This window comes from Chiloscyllium plagiosum, unplaced genomic scaffold, assembly GCF_037043375.1.
Source record: "Chiloscyllium plagiosum isolate Xiang-an unplaced genomic scaffold, Cpla_swu_hap1 HiC_scaffold_21, whole genome shotgun sequence".
NCBI lineage: Eukaryota > Metazoa > Chordata > Chondrichthyes > Orectolobiformes > Hemiscylliidae > Chiloscyllium > Chiloscyllium plagiosum.
Genome location: NW_028270159.1, coordinates 10,581,869 through 10,598,227, shown reverse-complemented (window position 1 = coordinate 10,598,227; position 16,359 = coordinate 10,581,869). Strand labels below are relative to the sequence as shown.

General features: G+C 44.8%; 2 long non-coding RNA genes across 3 annotated transcripts in view; one reads left to right on the top strand and one right to left on the bottom strand.

The window, feature by feature from the left end:
• Positions 1–890: 890 nt before the first annotated feature.
• Positions 891–13,510, top strand: LOC148146091 (uncharacterized). The gene is made up of 3 exons (XR_015760685.1): positions 891–2,490; positions 7,276–7,355; positions 10,888–13,510. It is a non-coding gene; the product is annotated as an uncharacterized LOC148146091 (long non-coding RNA).
• A 36-nt stretch (positions 13,511–13,546) lies between these two features.
• LOC122564958 (uncharacterized) overlaps positions 13,547–16,359 on the bottom strand; it is a 50,290-nt gene continuing 47,477 nt past the window's right edge. For both annotated transcript variants that reach the window (XR_015760683.1, XR_015760684.1), the window contains exon 3: positions 13,547–16,239. This is a non-coding gene — a long non-coding RNA (uncharacterized LOC122564958). The remainder of the gene's footprint in view (positions 16,240–16,359) is intronic.

Sequence of the window (16,359 nt, the reverse complement as noted above, 5' to 3'; positions counted from 1 at the left end):
CCTTCCAAGGAGGGCAGGCTCGTCGTGTGTAGAAGGCTTGGGTTGACTGAGCTTGTTCCCAATGGTTTTTCAAAGAATGGGAGGAGATCACATCAAACAGAGTAAGACACATGCTCGATGCAGGAGCCAAGGTTCCTCCCCTGCCTAGAGTGGGACCAAACAAGGGGTCACAGTCTCAGGACACAAGGTAGGCCATTTCCAACTGAGATAAGAACAAATTCTTCTTGTGAACCTGTGGAATTCTCTACCACAGAGGACTTTGGTGGCAAAGTCACTGCAAAAGAAACAGATTTCCAGAGGCTAAAGGCATCAAAAGGTATGGGGAGAGAGTTGGGGTATGGCATTGAAGTAGAGGATCAGCCACGATCATGTCCCATGGTAGAATGGCCATGACGGGTCAAATGGCCTACTCCTATCCTGGTTTTCTATGTTCTGTGTTTCTACCTTAATTCACAAATCAAAAACAATTGTGTTAAATTTGTATTGACTTCAGCAGAATGTTTTATCGACAATGCAGCAGAATTAGCGTCCGTTAAACATTGAACCCAAAGGACAGCAGCATTTCCTTAGTAACACATTGAAATGTCAGCTTAGAGATTTGAGCCAAGGTCAACTTGTGTAGAACTTGAAAACAAAATTTCCTGCATTTGAGATAGAAGTGTTACTCATAGATTCAGATTTAGGTTTAGATTTAGATTTTATTGTCATGTGTACACAAGTAGAGACGTATAGTGAAAAGTCACCACACATGGCGCCATCTTAGGTACATAGATACCTACGTACAAAAAAAATTAGATTCAAAGTAGTAAAAGAAACTAAGTTAAAACGTTAATCATTACTTTCATAGAATAAGTAGGAAAAAAAGAAGTAAGGTAATAGTTAACATTAAAGTCCTTCTTAATATAAACCAGAACAATATAGGAATTACTGTGTATACTTGAGTAAAAGTCGGTCTCCTGTAAAAGTCGACTTCTTACTTTTGGCCAAAAGATCTGGAATTTTCCATATATCTTGTGTAAAAATCAACCCTGGTTCTCCACAGGTGGCAAATCAATATTTGTGAGTCAAGATATTATCTTGTACATAATTGTTATAGATGAGGAAACACATTTTTTTCCATGCTATTATATGTTTTGGTGTACAATTCACACCAGTTTGGCACGCAAGTTAAAGACGCATTGGGTCAGAGTCAGGTGACAACCTCCCTTTGTCTGCAGCTCAGCTGATCTCAGTTCCCCTGAAGCACTCATGGAATACAGTCATATACCTAGATGAGGTTTTGAAATTTCTTTGTCACTTTGTGTAAAAATGCCCTCCAGAAGAAACAAACAGTATACAGCAGCATTTTGAAGTTATTGAAGTTGCAGAGAAGACAAATAACTGTGCCGCAGCAAGAAAGTTTTGTGTTTAGGAGAAGCATGTGAGGGAGGGGAGAAAGATATCGAGCTTACTTCAGACAATGCTAACATGAAAGTGTGTCAACTGGGGTAAACCAGACAAGTGGCCAAAATTGGAGATAAAGGTTGCTGAGTGGGTACTTTGAAAATTGTCAAAATGGAAAATGTGTTAGTCGCGAAGTCATCCAAATCCATCGCCTCTCAAAAGTAGCATCCATGGAATAATCAATCCCATAACTTTAACCTTAAAAAATACTCAAAAGATCTTGGCTTTTACACAAGAATATACAGTCGGTTAAAAGTTCCACAGGCTTTAATGAGTCCTCGGCTTAGCTCGCTCTGTGGGAGACCTCAGCTGCCTGTTCTCGCTGCCTCAACAGCAGATACTGAGGGAGCTCCCTCACTGCTCGCTCTTCCCACGTTGGGCCGTGATACCGTCACTGCTGCTAAAGCTGCTGCCTCCCCGATCTCTGCCTGCTGCCTCCAGAACACGCCCGGACACGACCCACTCATACGCCGAGATACTGCCATGCCGGGCCGAGAGACCAGCAGGACTGAAAGACCATGCCGAGAGACCATGCTGAGACACCATGCTGAGAGACTGCCAGGCTGAGAGACCTGGCCAAGAGACTGAGCCGAGAGACCATGCTGAGAGATTGTGCCGAGAGACCACCTGGCTGAGAGACCAGGCTAAGAGACCATGCTGAGAGACCGTGCTGAGCAACCACCAGGCCGAGAGATAGGGCCAAGAGACCAGGTCTGGAGACTGCCAGACTGAGAGACCACCAAGCTGAGAGTTAGGGCCGAGAGACCAGGCCGAGAGACCATGCTGAGGTACTGTGCTGAGAGACCGCCAGGCTGAGAGATAGGGCTGAGAGACCGGGCTGAGAGACCAGGCCAAGAGGGTAAGCTGAGACATCTGGCCAAGAGACTGGACTCAAGAGACCGTGCAGAGAGACTGTGCCAAGAGATCGCCAGACTGAGAGACCAGGCCAAGAGACAATGCTGAGAGATCGTGCCAAGTTGGAGTGATGAGTTCCGACTGAAGCATCCTGCTCCGCCACCATCTTGGAATTTGAAAGTCCCGGAGCAGGTAAAGAATGAACAGCCCTTGGCTCATTCCTTTGGTGTGATCGTCAGCTCCACCATGCGTTTCACAGATCTTTTTTTCAGCACTTTACAAAGACAATAGCAGCTGCCATGCACTGCCAAAGAAAGCAGCAGAATACAGCCCATGGATAGGGGAGCATCCTGCACTTTCACCAGCATGCCCACCCCATGGAAATGAGTGCGAGGGGCAGGGGACACACTCTGTCAGGTGTCTGCTGCTGGCATAGGTAGCCTGCTAACATCACCAGTCACTCTATGAAAAAGAAAGGGGTGGCACAGTGGTTCAGTCATTAGCACTGCTGCCTCACAGAGCCAGGGACCCGGGTTCGATCCCACCCTTGGGCGACTGTCTGTGTGGAGTTTGCACATTCTCCCTGTGTCTGTGTGGATTTCCTCCGGTTGCTCCGGTTTCCTCCCACAGTCAAACATTGTACAGGTTAGCTGAATTGGCCATGCTAAATTGCCCATAGTGTTCAGGGATGTGTAGGTTAGGTGTATTAGACTGGGGTAAATGTAGAGTAATAGGGTAGGGGAATGGATCCGGGTGAGGTAATGTTTGGAGGGTTGGTGTGGACTTGTTGGGCCTAATGACCTGTTTCCACACTGTAGGGACTCTATGAAAGTGACATTGGCATTGAACGAGAACTTGCTCATCTTTCGGATTGGCTAACCGTGTCACCAAGAGTTCAATGACCTCGCCAGAGCAAACAAGATAAAGACATCTTGCACTCTTCCACTTTCTTTGCTGCTTTTACAAATACCAGGTCAAACAACAACTTGCACTTGCATGGCACCACTGTTGCAGGAAACCCCCAAAATGAAAGAAACAAACTTTGTAGTGAATGAAACCTTTGAAGAGCAGGTGCGCGTGCTGGAATGGATAGAGATAGAGGAAGCTGATGTGCTGAAAATTTTGTCAAACATTAAGATTGACAAGTCGCCAGGCCCGGACCAGATTTGTCCTCGGCTGCTTTGGGAAATGAGAAATGCAATTGCTTCGCCACTTGCGAAGATCTTTGCATCCTCGCTCTCCACTGGAGTCTTACCTGAGGACTGGAGAGAGGCAAATGTAATTCCTCTCTTCAAGAAAGGAACTAGGGAAATCCCTGGCAATTACAGACCAATAAGTCTCACGTCTGTCGTCTGCAAGGTATTAGAAAGGATTCTGAGGGATAGGATTTATGATCATCTGGAAGAGCATGGCTTGATTAAATGCAGTCAACACGGCTTTGTGAGGGGCAGGTCATGCCTCACAAACCTTATTGAGTTCTTTGAAGATGTGACTAGAAAGTTTAATGAGGATGACCTGCTGTGGATGTGGTGTATGTGGACTTTAGCAAGGCATTTGATAAGGTTCCCCATGGTAGGCTCATTCAGAAGATCAGGAGGAATGGGATACAGGGGAACTTAGCTGTCTGGATACAGAATTGGCTGTCCAACAGAAGACAGCGAGTGGTAGTAAAAGGAAAATATTCTGCCTGGAAGTCTGTGGTGAGTGGTGTTCCACAGGGCTGTGTCCTTGGGCCTCTACTGTTTGTAATTTTTATTAATGACTTGGATGAGGGGATTGAAGGATGGGTCAGCATGTTTGCAGATGACACAAAGGTTGGGGGTGTCGTTGACAGTATAGAGGACTGTTGTAGGCTGCAGAGGAACATTGACAGGATGCAGAGATAGGCTGAGAGGTGGTAGATGGAGTTCAACCTGGATAAATGCAAGGTGATGCATTTTGGAAGGCCGAATTTGAAAGCTGAGTACAGGATTAAGGATAGGATTCTTGGCAGTGTGGAGGAACAGAGGGATCTTGGTGTGCAGGTACATAGATCCCTTAAAATGGCCACCCAAGTGGATGGGGTTGTTAAGAAAGCATATGGTGTTTTGTCTCTCATTATCAGGGGGATTGAGTTTAAGAGTCGTGAGATCTTGTTGCAGCTCTATAAAACTTTGGTTAGACCGGACTTGGAATACTGCTGGTATTCCAAGTTCTGGTCGCCCTATTATAGAAAAGATGTGGATGCTTTGGAGAGGGTTCAGAGGAGGTTTACCAGGATGCTGCCTGGACTGGAGGGCTTATCTTATGAAGAGAGGTTGACTGAGCTCTGACTTTTTTCATTGGAGAAAATGAGGAGGAGAGGGGACCTAATTGAGGTGTACAAGATAATGAGAGGCATAGATAGAGTCGAATGCCAGAGACTATTTCCCAGGGCAGAAATGACTAACACGAGGGGTCATAGTTTTAAGCTGGTTGGAGGAAAGTATAGAGGGGATGTCAGAGACAGGTTCTTTACACAGAGAGTTGTGAGAGCATGGAATGCGTTGCCAGCAGCAGTTGTGGAAGCAAGGTCATTGGGGACATTTAAGAGACTACTGGACATGCATATGGTGACAGAAATTTGAGGGTGCATACATGAGGATCAGTGGTCGGCACAACATCATGGGCTGAAGGGCTTGTTCTGTGCTGTACTGTTCTATGTTCTATGTTCTAACACTGCACAGGAATGTATAGGAAGGATGTTGTGAAACCTGTTGGGGTTCAGAAAAGATTTTAGATTAGATTATACTCCCTACAGTGTGGAAACAGGCCTTTTGGCCCAACTAGTCCACACCAACCCTCCGAAGAGTAACCCACCAGACCCATTTCCCTCTGACTAAAACACCTAACACTACGGGCAATTTAACATGGCCGATTCACCTAACCTGCACGTCTTTGGACTGTGGGAGGAAACCAGAGCACCCAGAGAAACCCATGCAGACACTGGGAGAATGTGCAAACTCAGTCATCCGAGGCCGGAATCGAACCTTGGACCCGAGGCAGCAGTGCTAACCACTGTGCCATTTACAAGGATGTTGCCAGGGTTGAAGGGGTGGAGCTACAGGGAGAGGCTGAATAGGCTGGGGCTGTTTTCCCTGGAGCATTTGAGGTTGAGGGTGACCTTACAGAGGCTTATAAAATCATGAGGGGCATGGGTAGGGTAAATAGCCAAGGTCCTTTCCCTGGGTTGGGGCTGTCCAGAAGCAAGGGCATAGGTTTACGGTGAGATGGGAAAGATTTAAAAGAGACCTAAGGTGCAACCTTTTCACCCAGAGGGTGGTGCGTGTATGGAATGAGCTGCCAGAGGAAGTGGTGGAGGTACAATTACAGCATTGAAAAGGATGGGTATATGAATAGGAAGGGTTTAGAGGGATATGGGCCAAGTGCTGGCAAATGGGACTAGATTACATTAGGATATCTGGTCAACATGGATGAGTTGGACCGAAGGGTCAGTTTCCGTGCTATACATCTCTATAACCCTATGACTCTAAATGGATAGAATTGACATAGAGACAACAAAGAAGAGATTAGGGCAACGAACCAAAGGCTCAGTCAAAAGGAATAGACTTTAATGACAGTCTTGAAGAAAATCTCTTTTTGGAGACTTTCAGAATGGGAATGACAGATTTTAGTCCCTTGAGCGCTCCAAGTGGTGCGATGATTAAAATTGGGATGCATCAGAGGAATGAGGAATGTGGAGATATCAAAGGGATCTGAGACCAGGAGAGCTCACAGATGTAAGGAAGGGTCATGACAATGAAGGGTCTGAAAGCAGTTCAATGGCAATCAGAAGGTGAGTAACAAATGCAGGCCCTGCCAGTGAACTCCACATCCCCTGAACAAATAAAAGGACAAAAATCATTTCAGTCATTAAGTTAAAAATCACACAACACCAGGTTATAGTCCAACAGGTTTAATTGGAAGCTTCCAATTAAACCTGTTGGACTATATCCTGGTGTTGTGTGAATTTTAACTTTGTACACCCCAGTCCAACACATCATCTCCAAATCATTTCAGTCATACCTTCAACAGTTACTGCAATCAGATCAAAAGCAATGCATCTTCAGTTCAAGAACAGAGAGAGCTGGAGATACTCAGCAAGCCTGGCAGCATCTGTAGAGAGTGAAACAGAGGTAAGGTTTCAGGTCCAGTGGCTCAGTGGTTAGCACTGCTGCCTCATGTCGTCAGGACCTGCGTTCAATTCCACTCTCGGGGAACTGTCTGCATGGAGTTTGCACGTTATCCCCGTGTCTGCGTGGTTTTCCTCCAGGTGCTCTGGTTTCCTCCCACAGTTCAAACATGTGTAGGTTAGGTGAATTGGCCATGCTAAATTGCCCATAATTTCCAGGGATGAGTAGGTTAGGTGCATTAGCCATTGGAAATGGAGGGCTACTGGGATAGGGTGGGGAGGTGGGTCTGGGTGCGATACTCTTCAGAGGGTCAGTATGGGTTCGATGGGGGAATACCATGCTTCCACACTGGAGGGAATTTGATGACCCTTCTTGAGTTCCCTCCTCTTATATAGGCCCAACCCACAGTGCACAAGGGTTAGGGAAAAGAGGTATGATCTAAATCCATCCAAACGAGAGTATAGATTGAACAGCATTCTGGTGGCACCTATCTGGTCCATACTGGGTGTCAGGTCAACTCAGCTACATGTTTTACTGTGAAGGAGGTGATACATCAATGCAAGTTGTTGTTGTTTTGCCATGGCAACATACACTTTCACGTGCAGGCTGGAGTCTGGGCCTACAGTAAAGGCCTCAATTTCTTTTCGTCACTTGGCTGTTCATGCTCCCACTCTTACCACTGGCATGCATTAGAAGGATTTACAGTTTGGGCACAGTTACAAATTCACCTTCGTTAGACATCAAGACCTGGAATGGGTGGTGAAACCTGAACTTCTGGCCCATACTCAGAACAACCCGAAACGTTAACTCTGATTTCTCTTCACAGATGCTGCCAGGTCTGCTGAGCTTTTTCAGCAACTTCTGTTTTTGCTTCTCATTTCCAGAACTGGATGCCAAAGGTTTAAGGTGAGAGGGGAAAGATATAAAAGGGACTGAAGAAGCAACTTTTTCACACAGAGGGTGGTGTGTGTCTGGAATGAGCTGCCAGAGGAAGTGGTGGAGGCAGTACAATTGCAACATTGAAAAGGCATCTGGATGGAATTATGAATAGGAAGGGTTTAGCGGGATATAGGCCAAGTGCTGGCAAATGGGACTAGATTGGGCTAAGATGTCTGGTCAGCATGGACGAGTCGGACTGAAGAGTCTGTTTCCGTGCTGTACCTCTCTATGACTCTATCTGAAACAAAAAATGAATTTCTGGAAAAACTCAACTAGATTAGATCAGGATATCTGTTCGACATGGACGAATTGGACTGATCTGTTTCCATGCTGTACATCTGTATGACTCTATTTGCAGCACACGCGTTTCTTTTGGTTTTTACCATGTAAGGCAGCCTCAGTGGGGCCCTTTAACAAGGATAAAACTGAAAGGGTCAAGGAGATCTTACAAAATAGCAAAGGAGGCTTCTCAAATTTAAATTACAATGTCATTACCAGGGGTGACGATGTATCCCAGACTGGGCCTATCACAAGTAACCATGGCAGTGGATTCCAGCTTCTCCCTCTCCTTGGGCACCGGAGCATGGCTATAACCATGGGAAAGGGGCAGTCAGTGAGGTAACATGTCCCTGTCCATCGCCCGTGGCCTGGACCTAATGATGGACATGAGCCCAGGAAGTAGGCCCCACAAGGCTGTCCTCTAACTTGCCTGATCCCTTCTCACAGGACTCCCAAGATCGGGGGAGGGGTGGGGTTTAAAGGTTTAAAAGGAGCCCCTTAACCAACCCAGCAGAGGCTGCAGGTGAAATGATTTAAAACCAACATGAACAACTGTTTTCTCTCGGCCACAACATGTATATATGCAATGGCACCTGTTCAACCTACCTAATATCCTGTTGCATGGGACTACTACAAACAGCAGTTTCCTGGTGTCTCATTTTATAAACGGGGCTTTTTCCGTGCATTGGTAATGCCCAACCTTTAGGAATAGGTGATCCAAATCCAAGGGATTTCAAGTCCCATCAGCTCCAGAGCTGTGACATAATGTCTCTGATACAAAACCAGAAATTGCTGGAGAAACACAGCAGGTCTGGCAACTTCTGTGGAGAGAAAGCAGAGTTAATGTTTCAGGTCCAATGATCCTTCCTCAGAACTGACTGCAGCTAGGAAACGATCAGTATATATGCTAAAGAAGGGTTGGGGGGAAGTTGGGTGAGGAGAAAGCCATAGGTGGACACTGAGCCCAGAGAGAGAGAACAATAGTTGGACAGATAAATGAGTGAGTTCGGTCAGAGTCGAGAGTGGGTGCTGGAAAAGCACAGCAGTTCAGGCAGCATCCGAGGAGCGGGAAGAAGGGCATAAGCCGGGGGTGCTGATAGATAAATGGGAGAGGGATGGGGCTGGGGGGAAGGTAGCTGGGAATATGATAGGTAGATGAAGGTTGGGGGGGTTAGACGGTGATAGGTCGTAGAGGAGGGTGGAGCAGATAGTTGGGAAGGAAGATGGAAAGGTGAAGAGGACAGTTGGAGGGTTGGGAGTGGAAGGGGGGTGGAGGGGAAATGAAGAAACTGGTGAAAGCCAGATTAATCCTGTGTAGTTGCAGGGTACCAAGGATTCTTCCTCCAGGCGTTGGGTGGTTAGGGTTTGTCGATGGAGGAGACCCAGGACCTGCATGTCCTTGGTGGAGTGGGAAAGGAATTAAAGTGTTCAACCACGGGGCAGTGAGGTTGGTTGGTGTAGGTGTCCCAGAGATGTTCTCTGTTACGATCCGTAAATTGGCGTCCTGTGTCCTTGATGTAGAGGAGACCACATCGGGTGCAACGGATATAGGAGATGACATTTGTGGATGTGCAGGCAAATTTCTGTCAGATATGGAAATGGATAAAGGTCAGCCTGGGAGAATTAATAACTGCTAATAGGGACCATTAGTGGCTAACAATGGGTTACATGTGGTAGCAGTCCATGTAATGATTTCACTTCAGTTTTGATGAAAAGTCATCTAGATGTGAAACTTGCTCTCTGCCCATGGATGCTGCCTGGCCCACTGTGATCTCCAGCATTTTTTTTTGTTTTCATGTGATGGCAAGGGGGTTTGGGATTTGGACATAGGACATTGAAATGTGAATAGGTCTTGCACAACTCCTGTTTGTCTGATAGATACCCAGATGAAAAGAAAATAGAAAAATATCAACGTCGCAAGGTGCACAGCGGGGATCCTCTAGCTGAGGAATTGAAGGACAGGTTCACTCTCTCAGATGATGCTGTGTATACACAAAACTGTTCCCTCTCCTTTGTAATTTTTAGTATTTCTTTACGTGCACAAAACGTGATGAATTTCTCAGCAATTACTTCCTTTGGTTGAAGTCTAAGCGTCTCGAATAAATGAAATGCAGGCAGCCTTATTTGGAGAAGCGAAGCTCTACCCAGTAACTGATGAGAAACTTTAATTAAACATTACAAATACATTCAAAACCGTTCTATCTCCATAGATTCTTTTGAAATTTAATGACCTCCGCACATTTAGTCAATTTCCATATTCTGTCTTCAGTCATAATTAAATTGGCAAGGAATCCACAATTGCCCTTTTGATTGCATCTCTGAGACATCAGTTGTCTGACACAGACTGATTAAATCCAGCCATAGCCAGATTAAAAGCTTTTCTTAACTAATCCACAGGATGTGGGTGTCACTGGCTAGGCCATCGTGTGTTGCCCATCCCTCATTAGCCTCGGGCGATTGTCTGTGTGGAGTTTGCACAATCTTACCGCGCCTGCATGGGTTTCCTCTGGGTGCTCCAGTTTCCTCTCACTGTCCAAAGAGGTGCAGGTTAGGGTGGATTGGCTGTGCTAAATTGCCCATTTGTCCAAGGATGTGCATGTTGGGTGCATTAGTCAGAGGTAAATGTAGAGTAACAGGGAAGGGGAATGGGTCTGGGAGGATTAGTCTTCGGAGTATGGACTTGTTGGACTAAATGGCCTGTTTCCACACTGTAGGGATTCTATGATTCCCCAGAGGGCAGTTAAGATTCAAAAGCATTTCTGTGGGTCTGGAGTCATATGTACTCCAAACCAGGTAAGGATGGCAATTTCCTTCCATAAAGAACATTAGTGAGCCAGATGGCTTTTCCCCCAACATTTGGTAATAAATTTATTTTCCCTGGGGTGGGGAGTCTAGAACTAGAAGGCATAGGTTTAGGGTGAGAGGGGAAAGGTTTAAAAGGGAACTAAGAGGCAACTTTTCCACGCAGAGGGTAGTGCGTGTATGGAATGAGCTGCCAGAGGAAGTGGTGGAGGCTGGTACAATTACAGCATTTAAAAGGCATCTGGAAGGGTATATGAATAGGAAGGGCTTGGAGGGATATGGACCAAGTGTTGGCAAATGGGACTAGATTAGGTTAAGATATCTGGTCGGCATGGACGGGTTGGATCAAAGGGTCTGTTTCCGTGCTGTACATCTCTATGACTCTAAATTCATAGTCACATTTGACCTTTAATTTCAGGTTTGTAAAACATTGAAGTCAAATTCCAGCATCTGTCATGGCAGGATTCAAACCCAGGTCCCCAGAACATTGCGGGATTCTCTCTGGATTCATAGCCTAGCAATAATAACACACGGCCAAGCTTTGTCCAAAGTTGCACAGCGACACCATTAAAAGGGCTAGATTCAGGCATGCAGCTTAATGCTAACCTGAACAATATCAGAGCAGGATCTAAATCAAACTTCGCTCAAACATCCAAACATCCAAGTTTGTTAGGCAGACAACTAACTGATTTCAAACAATAAAAAGCAGAAATTGCTGGAGAAAACCTGCAGATCCAGGAAGGGAAAACCAAGTTCTGAAGAAGCATAGAATCCCTACAGTGTGGAAGCAAGACATTCGGCCCATCAAGCCCATACCGACCTTTCGAAGAGCATCCCGCCCGGACCAACCAATACAACCCTGCATTTCCCATGGCCAAGCCTGCACATCTTCGGACTGTGGGAGGAAAACCACACGGACACAGGGAGAACATGCAAACTCCACACAGACAGTTGCCCGAGGGTGGAATCAAATCCAGGCCCCTGGTGCTGTGAGGCAGCAGTGCCACCACACCACCCAAAGAAGGGTCACTGAATTCAGAATGTCAACTTTGCTTTTCTCTCCACAGATGCTGCCAGACCTGCTGATTCCTCCAGCAGTTTTGACTTCTCTGTTTGTATCAGAGCTGGCACATCCGCAGTTCATTGTTTTATTTTGCAAGGTGGTTTCAACTGGAGTGAAGGAAATGGTGATAGAGAAATTAAAGGTCGCTGGATCCCACAAGTGTTTATCTCAGGATTTGTTTTTTAAAAACCTGCATTTGTATAGCACAATTCTGAAGCACTTTACAGCCAAAAAAAAGTCCTTGGAGCGGAGTCACTGCTGTAATGTTGAACTTTTAAAAGAAGGAGGTGTGGAAATTATTCATGCACTAAGAACTTATTGTAAAGAGGGGGCCGTTCAGCTCATCAGCTGCATGCCAGGTCTCTGTAGAGCAAGCCGGTCAGTCCCATTTAGTCCCGTAGCCCCTGAATGTTTAGTTCCTCAAAGGCCTGTCCTATTTCCCTTTGAAATCATCCCTTGCTTCCAAGAAGAGAAAGACTTTTTTCCACACGCCCCTTGGGATCTTACAGCTTTTAGTCAAGACGCTTCTTAATCTTCTAAATTTCAATGTCCGACTTTTCCTCATAAAACAAAAGTGCCTATTCCAGGAATTAATCTGATAAACTCTCTCTGAACTGCTTCTATCACATTTAAATCTTGCCTTGAATGAGACTGATGCTGTCCACTGCACTCCAGATGTGGTTTCACCAATGTCCTGTACAGTTGAAGCATAATCTCCCTACTCTTGTATTCATTTCCCATCACGATAAACAATAGCATTGGAAATGCTCATTGTCAGTATCACACCTCGGGGCACCAGTTAAAAATCACACAACACCAGGTTATAGCCCAACGGGTTTATTTGCAAGTACAAGCTTTTGGAGCACTGCTCCTTTGCCAGGTAGCTAGTGGGACAGGATTGCAGGACACATAATTTATAGCAAAACATCATAGTGTCTTGCAACTCACAGCGCCAGGAACCCGGGTTCGATTCCAGACTCAGGCAATTGTCTGTGTGGAGTTTGCACATTCATCCCGTTTATGTGTGGATTTCCTCCCACAGTCCAAAGATGTGTAGGTTAGGTGAATTGGCCATGGGAAATTGTCACTGGTGTTGAGGGATTTGTAGGTTAGGTGCATTAGTCAGGGGAAATGTAGAGTAGATGGGGAATGGGTGTGGGTGGGATACTCTTCGGAGGGTTGGTATGCACTTGTTGGACCAAATGGCCTGTTTCCACACTATAGGGATTCTATGAACTGATGCAATATGTTGAACAAACATAGATTGTTGTGAAGTCTTTCATGTTTCAGCATGAGTTACAGGTTTCGATTCATTAATATGTACATCCCGGAACTTCTTTCAAATCACATTGCCAAGACAACTTAAGGCTTTATAAAAACAGGTGACATCTCAGCTCAGACCATGCATTAAAGGTGAGAGGTTAGAGTCTAAACCTGAAACCCATTCTAAAAGGTGAAAGACTTAACAGCTAGGTTTATTCAATATATTGCATCAGCTGTATGACACTATGATCTTCTGCTCTAAATTCTGTCTCCTATGATCCTGTCCCACTTGTTACCTGACAAAGGAGCAGCGTTCTGAAAGCTTGTACTTCCAAATAAAACTGTTGGACTATAACCTGATGTCATGTGATTTTTAACTTTGTCGACCTTAGTCCAACACCAGCACCTCCACATCAGGATCACCAGGCGAGCTTAGGTGCACATGGACTTCAAAGATACTTTATACATGAGCAAACTTCAGCACCAACACAACCCCAAGTCAACACATGGAATCAAAGGGAGTTTTCATTCATTCATGGGATTATATACTTTAACCTGAAAGCAAGAAATGCTGCGAACCCTCAGTGGGTCAGGCAGCATCCATGGAGGGAGAGCAAACTAACATTTTGAGTCATAGACTGCCTGACCCGTTGTGATTTCCAGCATTTTTTACTTTCAGTACAGATTCCAGCATCTGCAGTAATTTGCTCATGCACTTTATCAGACTGAGTGACAGCAGTGGATTGCCTTCCTTCAAGGGCTTAAGCTTTTCAATTTTATTGAATTGGGGTGGCACAGTGGCTCAGTGGTTAGCACTGCTGCTTCACAGCACCAGTTCAATTCCAGTCTTAAACGACTCCAATGTGGAGTTTGCACATTGTCCCTGTGTCCGCATGGATTTCCTCCCACAGTCCAAAGATACAGAGGTTAGGTGGATTGGCCATGCTAAATTGCCTATGGTGTCCAGAGATGTGCAGGTTGGGTGGATTAGCCATGGGAAATGCAGGGTTAAGATAGTGGGATGCGCTTTGGACAATTGGTGTGGGCTTGATGGGCCAAATGTCGTGCTTATGCACTGAAGGGATTCTATGATAAATTTCATCATGTATCATCAATGGAATTCAAATTCACATCCTCAAAACGTACCGTGATCCTGTGGATTACTAGTTCAGTAACATTGCAACTACACCACCACCTCCACATGACTTTGATTGCAAGCTCTGAATAACAAAAGCCAACCAATTAACTGCAGGAAGCTTTTTGGCAGACTGACTAAATGTTAGTTTATCCAATTGATGGGATGGCATGTCAATCATTCTGTTTCAGGAAAGGTTGACTTTGTCATTACACACCTACGCTTGTCCATGACATCTCTTTTCAGTAACAAGAATTTGAAATCTTGACTTGATAATGACATCCACACTGCACTACAAAATGCTCTAGTGAATTTGCTTTCAAAATTGGGAGATGTTCTACACTCAACTGGAAATGCAATGGGGCCCATGCCCACATCCCACTGAGATTGCCTGGAATGGAAAGCACTTCTTAAGAGTAGCTTTTCATGGTGATCACTTGTCATTCTATGAGTTTCTAACATTGGGTTGACATCACAAAGCTTAAAGAAGACAAGGTTGAGAGGAGGTTTGATAGATGTGTTCAAGATTGTGACAGAAATAAAAACAGGAAATGCTGGAAAAACTCCGCTGGTCACAAAACCTTTTTTAAAAGTTACATTCTCAGGTTAACTTTAATAATTGGTGTCAGCCTAGATAATGTAATCTGGGCTGACACCAATTGTTAGAATTCACTTGAGAATGTAACTTTTAAAAAAGTTTTGTGATTTACATATGAAAGAAGTGAAATTGACATGGTCACTCTAACAGATGAGAGACTTAACAAACAATTAAGGTATTTTTCAATGTATAATTTCAGTTACATCACACTGTAAACTTTTGCTATAAATTTTGTGCACTCCACAACCACCTGATGAAGGAGCAGCGCTCCGAAAGCTAGTGCTTCCAATTCAACCTGTTGGACTATAACCTGGTGTTGTGTGATTTTTTTAACTTTGTATACCCCAGTCCAACACTGGCACCTCCAAATCTTGAAGGTAGGAGTGAGCAATAGGTGGACATGGAGCCCAGAGGGGTAAAAAGACATTTAGACAATGGGATGGATGGTAGTAAGACAGAGAAGGAGAAAAACTGATAATGGGGACCATAGTGGGTGAAAATGGGTTGGCTGTGCAGATGTTAATGACAGGGTCAGGGTCCTGGGGGTGGGTAAGGGACATGGAAGAAGGTGATCAAATTCTAATGTTATTGAATCAACATTGAGTGCTGAAGAGTTCCCAAATGGAAAGTGAGACGTTGGAGAGTTAGAGACAAACTGTTCCTATTAATGGGGGACTTGAGAACCACTGATTTCAAATGCGAGAGATAGAGCATTCCAAAGCAGTGAATGGTTATGATCTAGAACACACTGACCAAAAGGATGATCGAGGTTCAATCTTGGCTTTTGAAGGGGAATTGGACAACCACCTGAAAGTAAAATTCAAAATGTGGGAACAGTCAATGTAATGAGTTGGAGTTAAGCTCTTACAAAGAGAGCCAGTATTGGGCCATGTGACCTTCTGTCCTCCAACCCTTCCATGATTCTAAGGGATATGATGGAGACTGGAATGGATGGGGAGTGGCCAATCCCAACCTGGAGAGAATTGGCCTGCAGTGTGGCCATTGCTAGTTTAGTGAGTTAATTGGCCATTCTTACTTTAGGACCCTTAGATCATTCACTTGTGTTGTTTTGGTGTGACATTTCGATCTTATCCCAATGGACCTGAAATAAATCATTTATCTTGGTGAAAATTACAAACACAAGAGGGTCTTTCTTTTTTAATTCTCTGTATCTACTTTTCTTTTTAAAGAAAAAAAAAGCTAGTGTTAAACAAAAGGGGATAAAAAGCATCTCTGTATTGTGAAACCACACGGTAATTTATTATCAGTCTGATAATTCAACTCTGTTATTCGGCAGTCCTCATGAATCCTTTGACTTTCATTCCCTGCAGTCAAGTCATCTCAGAATCTGAGTCTTCGGACATAGGACTGTCTTCACAGCAATCCTCTGCATCAGAGAAAGAGGACACATAGTGTAGACCTGAGACTCGTTGGTACTGGGATAGACAGGAGCTGGGGAACAGGGCCAACTCCAAGCAAGTATTGGCCCTTTGCTGCTTTGAGGAGAATCTCCACCTTTCAAGCAGAGGCGAACACATCACACAGCCCATGATGGTGAAGGTAGCCTTTTGTATCAGGCCAACTCTGGAGTCCCTCAGTTACTGCAGGTCGTAGACTGGAGGGCAGGATTAGTGCCAAGGTAAAAACGTTCACAATAATGGCTTCAAATTACTGGAAACAGTGATGAAGCCCCTTAGCTCCAACAAGGTATCTGAAAGACAGAAAGCAAAGCACATAGAAATCACTTGAGACACTCTACATTAGAATCAGAATAACCCACCACATCCACATTAAGACTTCCATAAGAATTAGTTCTTTTTTTAAAAAAAAA